Source organism: Phyllobates terribilis, unplaced genomic scaffold, assembly GCF_046119375.1.
Source record: "Phyllobates terribilis strain yellow unplaced genomic scaffold, ASM4611937v1 Scaffold_19__1_contigs__length_20705806, whole genome shotgun sequence".
NCBI classification, from domain to species: domain Eukaryota; kingdom Metazoa; phylum Chordata; class Amphibia; order Anura; family Dendrobatidae; genus Phyllobates; species Phyllobates terribilis.
Window position 1 is genome coordinate 1,505,404 of NW_027362779.1, and position 8,285 is coordinate 1,513,688.

Genomic DNA, 8,285 nt, shown 5'->3' on the forward strand with positions numbered 1-8,285 from the left:
CCACTCATCAGCTCTTATGTGCGGAGGCTGACCTGAATGCCGACGGGCGTATTGAAGCTGGTACTCAACTGCTCTCTGCTGCTCAAAATCATTCCAAACATCTGCAACTTTGATTTCCAATCCGTGGTCACATCGCACACTAGTCGGTGATCTGAAAGCTGCTGAAGCCCTGCCAGAGCGGTGAAAGCTGTAGCTGACTTTCTGAAATGGGCACACATGCAGCGTACTTTCACAAGTCGCTGTGGCAGACCTGGGTAGGTTTTGAGAAACAGCTGAACCACTAAGTTGAGCACATGGGCCAGGAATGGCTCGCGTGTGAGCTTGCCTAGCTTCAGAGCCGCCACCAGGTTCTCTGACACAGCTTTCAACAACTCTGCAATGGTGTGTGGTTTGTCAACTAAGCATACAGTCCTGCTTATTGTTATTGGCACCCACAAAGTTTTAGTACATAATCTGGAATATCTCCTGAAAGAAATGAATCAAGTGATGGAGATGGAGGCTGAAGAGGAGGAGGTGGTGCAGGAGCTGTAGAATGTGGGGGCAACCCTGGTTGACCCAGGGCTTGCAATCCTCTGCGTCGGGAGTACGCATTCCGTCCCAAGGTCCCACTGGGTCCCGGCTTCCAGAATATTAACCCAGTGAAATGTGTCAGTGAGATGTACCATCCCTGGCCACATTCACTTGTCCATGTGTTTGTGGTTAGGCGGTCCTTCACACTAAGTGCGCTGAGGAGGGCACGGGTAAAGTTCTGGGACCCGTGCTGGTGGAAGGCGGGGACAACACCAGGAGAAATAATGGTGGCTGGGGACGTGTATGGATACCCGGCTGGAAAGCTTCCACCTCCACGAGCCTAAAAGGCCATATTTCAAGTGCAAGTGTGTCACCCTGGCCTGGATGCCACAAGTGTAAATAAAGCTGTGTCTGAGAGCAAGGGGGAGGTTCTCTAGTCAGGGGAACATTAGCATGCAATGCCTCCTGTCTCAGGCCAGTAGGGGGAGCAGGCTGCCCCTATAAAAGCTGGTGCTGGGGGCAGGGTTAGGGAGAACTTGATGGCCTGTCTCAGCAATGAGACGTGTCCCAGAGCAGAGCAGGGACAGACAGTTGTATTGCACCTAAGAGGAAGTGTGGCAGGACGAGAGCCACAAGCCAGAGACAAGAGGCGAAGAGAGCCTGTCCTGGCAGATAAGGGACTTAATTTACCAAACTTTGGTGTCTGAGGCTGGGAGGATTCTACATCCTCCAGCAGATAACCAGTCCGCAGGGGACTGTATATTCCTTGGCCTAAGAAGCCTGGAGGCCCTGCCACAACCGAAGGGACCAGTAAAGCCGTACAAGGCTGGGAGCAGAAAGGAACCCACGTCGCAGACCATACAGGCGAGAATACACCGAAAGCTCGGAAACGTGGGCAGTTACCCTATAACGAGGAGATAGCCAGAAGGAGCGCAGAAAGCACGGTAGGCCTACACCCTCACCCTGACCAGGGCCAATTTCCCCGTTGCTCTCAGACATCCAGGTCCCCTCCTAGCTGGGACTGTTTGTGGGTCAGTTTACCTGTTTTAGTAAAGACCCTGGACTGCAACCTGTTGTCTGTGTGCTCCTTGCTCCTCCAGCACTATCAGCACTGGGACTCTCACTACCATCACTCCCACCATCCACTATACTGCCCTGGGGCCGCACTCTTCCCGTGGGGAGTCACACTACCCTAGCTGCACACCTCATCAGCCCCAGCGGTCTGCATGCAGCGGCGGTTCCTAATAACCGCAATCCACGGGTGGCGTAGTCGGACATAAACATCAGCACATAACGGACTACCACTGGCCTGACCACCCTGAGCCACGGAACCGGGTTGCCACTACTACTCCCACCGTTTCCCTAATTGCCCGGATCCGAGTGCCCCACGGCTCAGGGGGCGAGTCAGCTTTGGCGTAGTCAGCAGGATTTCGTGCCCGCAACCACCGGGTACTGCGTGCCTGAAAAAGACTTTTGTAATTTACCTGTGGCGAAGTTTCCCACCGTCCGGAGTCGTTTCCCGCCATCCGGAGCCGATTCCCGCCATCAGACGCCATCTTGGACCTTTTCCCGCCGTCTTCTGCCGTCTTCCCGCCATCTGCAGCTGTTTCCCGCCATCGGACGCCATCTCCAGGACGCCGCGCGGGAAGAAGAGGGGCGTGGACGTCAAAACCGCGCGAGATCCGAAGCTCCGCCCCACGCACCGACGCTGCGCAAGGTCCTGGAAGGGAGAGAGAGCGACGCTGACGTCACCAGGATGCGACGCCAGGTCCTCGTCCATAGCAGCAGCAGCGGAGCCGCGGCCTACAGAAGAGGATCGTCGGAAGGTAGGCCACGCTTGACTAGGGGGGAGGAAGATGTCGGACAAAGAGGCCCCCACTACCACCAAAGCAGCTGCAGCAGCGCTGATGCCCTTTTCCCTGCCCTACATCCCTGGAGCGGCCTGGCTGCCCAAATACTCAGGGGAGCCCCATGCCCTAACTGACTTCAAGGAAAGGCTATACAGTTTGTTCCACGTTTACCCCCTGACAGAGGAACAGAAGGTCAGCATATTGACAGGGCAGTTAACTGGCGCAGCCCAAAGGGAGGTAAAATCATGGCCCACTGAGGAGAAAAGGACTGTGAAGGGTATTCTGGCCCGGCTGCGGGGTACCTTTGACACACGTACCTCCGCTGAGATTAAAATGAGGTTCTATGGATGTAAGCAGCGGGCACAGGACAGCATCAGAGACTATGCCCTAAATCTGCAGGAAGCCTTGAGGGCTATTCAACAAACTGACCCTGGCAGTGTGCAGGAAACGGATAAGCTGCTAACAGAACAATTCATAGAAGGTCTGCTGTCTAGCGCCCACAGGGCCCAACTGCGCCTCATGTTCTTTCAGAACCCCGACCTGACCTTTGCCCAATTTAAGGACAGGGCCATAAGGGTGCTCCGTGAATCTGCAACTAGTGGCGCTATAAACCCCCGGTGCCCTGCTCTCACCTACCACCAGGAGGCGGCGCCCTCCTCTATGGACTCCGTGGAGGCTGATGCACAGGCCCTGAACCAAGCCCCGTCGAAAGACCTGCACCACCAAGTCCAGGAGCTGACCAGGAGTGTCGCGGCGTTGACCAGGACCGTCCAGGCGTTGCAAGTGGACCCGTCAAGACCCATCGAGCTGGCTTCAAGTCCGGAGGATGTCCCGTGGCGTCGACAGAGGAGGATCCCGTCGTTCCGAGGGAGGCCCACAGACCGCTACGCAGAGGATGGACAGCCCATTTGCCGTCGATGCAACCAGCCCGGACACATTTCCAGGTACTGTAATTTAAACGGGTCCAACCTGGGGCAGAGGGCCAACCCCCAGGCATAAGATCACCAGGCCCTTATAATTGGCGTGATAAGTACGTTGGGGGGCGCCCGGTTTTACCCGTGGTGCTGGACGGTATCCCCATGAGCGCCTTGCTGGATACTGGGTCGCAAGTAACCACTATCCCTTATGTACTTTTTAAGCAGTATTGGACTGATGCTGATATCACACGGTATCCAGACAGTAACTTGAGCATCATCGCTAGTAATGGCTTACCCGTGCCGCAGATGGGGTTCAAGGAGATGACCATTAAAATTGGTAAAGTTGAACTGCCGGCACAGGGAGTAATTATTGTGGACATTGACCGTCGTGAAAGTCACCCTAAAATAACTGTGGGTACTAACGTAATTGAAAATTGTCTTTCAGAGGTAATTGTAATCTTACAACAGGTGGCGGTGAATGCTAGTTCCAGCCAACAGAGAGTCCTCAACAAGGAGATAAAAGCCCTGATGAGACGGCAGCAGGTAGAACTGTCTGGTGGTGAGATCGGTAGCGTAAGACTGAGTGACCCATTCCCCATTTCCATGCCTCCCAAAAGTGAAATGATGATCTGGTGTCGGACTGCAATCGGGTTGAGAGGTAGAGACTACCAAGCCATGGTAGAACCCGTGTACTCAGACAGCAGGCCCACCATTTTGACAGCCCGGGGGGTGGTTGATGTCCGTCATGGGAGGGTGCCCGTCCGCATCCTCAACATTGGGGAGAGGGAGGTTCACTTACCCAGGTACACTACACTCGCCAAACTGTTTGTTGTCGAACACAAAGCTATCAGGGCCGTGGAACCCTTGCCTCCATCTCCTCAGGCGGAGGGTAATGGCTCCCAGAAACAAAAGGAGGACTGGTGCCAGAAACTCAATGTGGGTGCTGACTCCACTCCCCTGCACCAAAAACAAGGAGTCTACCGGGTGGTACAGGAGCACGAGAGAGTCTTTAGTAAGCACCCGCTAGACTTCGGCAGAGTAAAAGGGATAGAACACCACATCCCCACAGGGAGCCACCCACCAATAAAAGAGAGGCACAGACCTGTACCCCCTGCACATTATCAGAACGCAAAGGGCATGCTAAGAGAGATGAAAGAAGCTGGGGTCATTAGAGACAGCTGTAGCCCCTGGGCAGCCCCCTTGGTTCTGGTCAAAAAGAAAGACGGCACCATGAGAATGTGTGTAGACTATAGACAAATCAACCGTATCACCCACAAAGACGCATACCCGTTGCCTAGAAAAGAGGAGTCTTTAGCCGCACTAAAATCAGCTAACTTCTTTTCTACTTTGGACCTTACTAGCGGGTACTGGCAGGTTCCTGTGGCAGAGGCTGACAAGGAGAAGACCGCCTTCACCACCCCGATGGGACTGAGTGAGTTCAACTGTATGCCTTTCGGGCTCTGCAATGCACCAGGGACCTTCCAGCGGTTGATGGAATGCTGTCTAGGGCACCGAAACTTCGAGACGGTTCTCCTTTACCTGGACGACGTGATCGTCTATTCGAAGACCTACGAGGACCACCTAAAGCACCTGGCCGAGGTGTTCGAAGCCCTGGCAGGCTACGGCCTGAAGGTGAAACCATTGAAGTGTCACCTGTTGAAACCAAAGGTCCAGTACCTAGGGCATGTGGTAAGCGCGGAAGGAGTGGCCCCCGACCCTGACAAGGTCACGGCAATCAAGAGCTGGCCAAGACCCTCGAACATCAAAGAGGTGAGACAGTTTCTCGGGTTGGTAGGCTACTACCGAAGGTTCATCCCCGGGTTCACCAAGATGGCAGCTCCTATGCAGGACCTCCTGATCGGACAGTCTAAGTCCAGGAGCCAAAAGCCGCCCTTCAAGTGGGATAAACCGGAAGAGGAGTCCTTCCGCCAGCTAAAGATGGCCCTCACAGGGGACGAGATCTTGGCCTACCCTGATTCTGGCCAGCCTTTCATTCTCCACACAGATGCCAGTAATGTGGGACTGGGAGCTGTACTGTCCCAAAACCAACAGGGCAGAGAAAGGGTGATCGCGTACGCCAGCCGGGAGCTGAGGCCCACCGAGAGGAACCCGGAGAATTACAGCTCCTTCAAGCTAGAATTCTTGGCGGTGGTATGGGCCGTGACGGAACGCTTCAAGCATTACCTGGCCTCCGCGAAGTTCACCGTGTACACGGACAACAACCCGTTGACACACCTGGACAATGCAAGACTGGGTGCCCTAGAACAGCGGTGGATGGCCCGTCTCTCAAACTATGACTTCGTGATCAAGTACCGGGCAGGCAAAACCAATGCCAACGCGGACGCCCTATCAAGGATGCCTCACTTACCTGAAGGTGACGAAGACCCAGAAGAGCTGGAGGAGGTAGAACTCCCCGCGTTTCACCGGTATGGAGCCGCTCAATACTCTCACCGCGTGAAGGAGGAGGATCTAACCACTGTGATAATCAATCCCCTACCTCACCACAGCTGGGCCGAGACCCAAGATAGTGACCCTGCAGTCCGCCTGGTGAAAGATCTGCTGACCCGGGAAGACGCCCGCTTAGATCCAGATGCCCCAGAGGAAGCCAAGCAGCTATGGAAGGAGAAGAGCAAGCTGTTCCTCTACGAAGGCAAGTTGTGCAGAAGGATTGTTAACCACCGGACGCACGAGCTGACCTGGCAAGTCGTGGTCCCAAGACGGGATGCAGCCATGGTCCTGGGGGCTTACCATGACAGAGCGGGACACTTCGGATGGAAGAAATTGGAGTTCCTGCTAAGAGGAAGGTTCTTTTGGGTCGGCATGAGAGGAGCTGTAGAAAAGTGGTGCAGAGATTGTGGCCCTTGTCACCTGAGGAGGAAGGACCGCACCAGCCAGAAGACACCCTTGAGGCCCATCGTCACCACGCAGCCTCTTGAGCTGGTAGCTCTGGACCACGTCAAATTGGCTCCAAGCCGGTCTGGATACATCTATGCCCTGACAATCGTGGACCACTATTCCCGTTTTCTAGTGGTGGTCCCGGTAAAAGACTTGACAGCCCAAACAGCGGCCAGAGCCTTCCAGCAATATTTCTGCCGTCCACACGGGTATCCGGAACAGGTCCTGACAGACCAGGGTCCAGCGTTCGAGGCTGAAATCTTCCAGGAGTTCTGCAACCTCTATGGCTGTAAGAAGATTCGGACAACGCCTTACCATCCACAAACCAACGGGATGTGTGAGAAGATGAACAATATGGTCATTGATCTCCTGAAGACGTTGCCCCTGGAGGAACGCAGCCTGTGGCCAGAAAAACTGCCGGACCTAATAGACCTATACAACAATATCCCGGTGAATGCTACAAACTGCACCCCGGCTTACCTGATGCGAGCTAGACCAGGTAAGCTGCCCGTAGACCTGGAGATGGGAGTCCTAATACCTGAGGACACCTCCCCGGATGCGGACTGGGATACGGAAAGGCAACTGCAGTACAAGAAGGTACAGGAGAGTGTGGAGAAGAGCCTGGCCCAGGTGAGAGAGAGGCAAGAAAAACTCTTCAATCAACACGCCCCTGCTGGTCCCCTAGAACCTGGTGAGCAAGTCCTAAAGCGAAAAAGAAGGCTACATAAGTTGGACGACCAGTGGGAAAGGGAACCCTACACCGTACTGCAGTCTGACCATGACAACCCAAAGGTGTGCGTAATCACCAAGGACGGAGGAGAAACCACTAGTGTCGTCTCCAGAGACCACCTCAAAAGGTGCCCCGAGCAACTCCGTAGTGCAGAAGAGGATCAGAGTGACCTTGAACCCGCAGAGGACAAGGAAGAAATGATCAGCACCGTTCTCGGAGAGTTCCCTCAGTCCTGGACTCGCATAAATGATGCCATAGTGGTACCCGTCCTGCATTTCCTGCAACCGGCACAGCAACAACCAACACCAGAGCCGGAAGGTGAAGAGGAGCAAGCAGTTTCAGGGCAGAAGAGCCTGTACCAGCAGCCCAGGAGAGTCAACCCTCTGCTGACAGTGAGCCTGCCATGCCTGCGGTAAGCCAAAGGACTCGCAGATAGCTGCCTGCCCTACCTGTACACCCAGCTGGTAGCTGTACCCCTAACGCTAGTGGGGAAAGCCAGGTTGGTCCACCACCAGACAGTGGGCTACGTAGGTCAACCAGGAGCACAAAGGGGCAGATACCCGCTCGCTGGAGAATATAGAGCGCGCTAAAATTGTAAATGACCCTGTTGCCAAATGTTGAATTGTTTGCCAAGTTACATGCTTGTTTGGTAATTCTGTGTTTCAGTTTCTTGCAGCTACCGTAAGGACTCAAAGGTTATGGACTTTTTATAACCGGGACCTTGTATGGACTGCGTTTGGAGCCTAACCCAGGAATGAACTAAGACTGTGAAGGACTTGGGGTAGGACAGACTCCCACCTGGTTATGGCTCCCCGTTGTGCTGGTGATATGGACACCCGGTCACAGACCACACTGTGACCTTAAGAACTCAATTTGTGCGTCGTCTGTCTATTAATGTTTTATTGTTATGAATATTGTCTTTGTTTATTGTTTAGTCCCGGAGTACTAAATTTCACTAGGGGGGAATGTGTCACCCTGGCCTGGATGCCACAAGTGTAAATAAAGCTGTGTCTGAGAGCAAGGGGGACGTTCTCTAGTCAGGGGAACATTAGCATGCAATGCCTCCTGTCTCAGGCCAGTAGGGGGAGCAGGCTGCCCCAGAAAAGCTGGTGCTGGGGGCAGGGTTAGGGAGAAATTGATGGCCTGTCTCAGCAATGAGACGTGTCCCAGAGCAGAGCAGGGACAGACAGTTGTATTGCACCTAAGAGGAAGTGTGGCAGGACGAGAGCCACAAGCCAGAGACAAGAGGCGAAGAGAGCCTGTCTTGGCAGATAAAGGACTTAATTTACCAGACTTTGGTGTCTGAGGCTGGGAGGATTCTACATCCTCCAGCAGATAACCAGTCCGCAGGGGACTGTATATTCCTTGGCCTAAGAAGCCTGG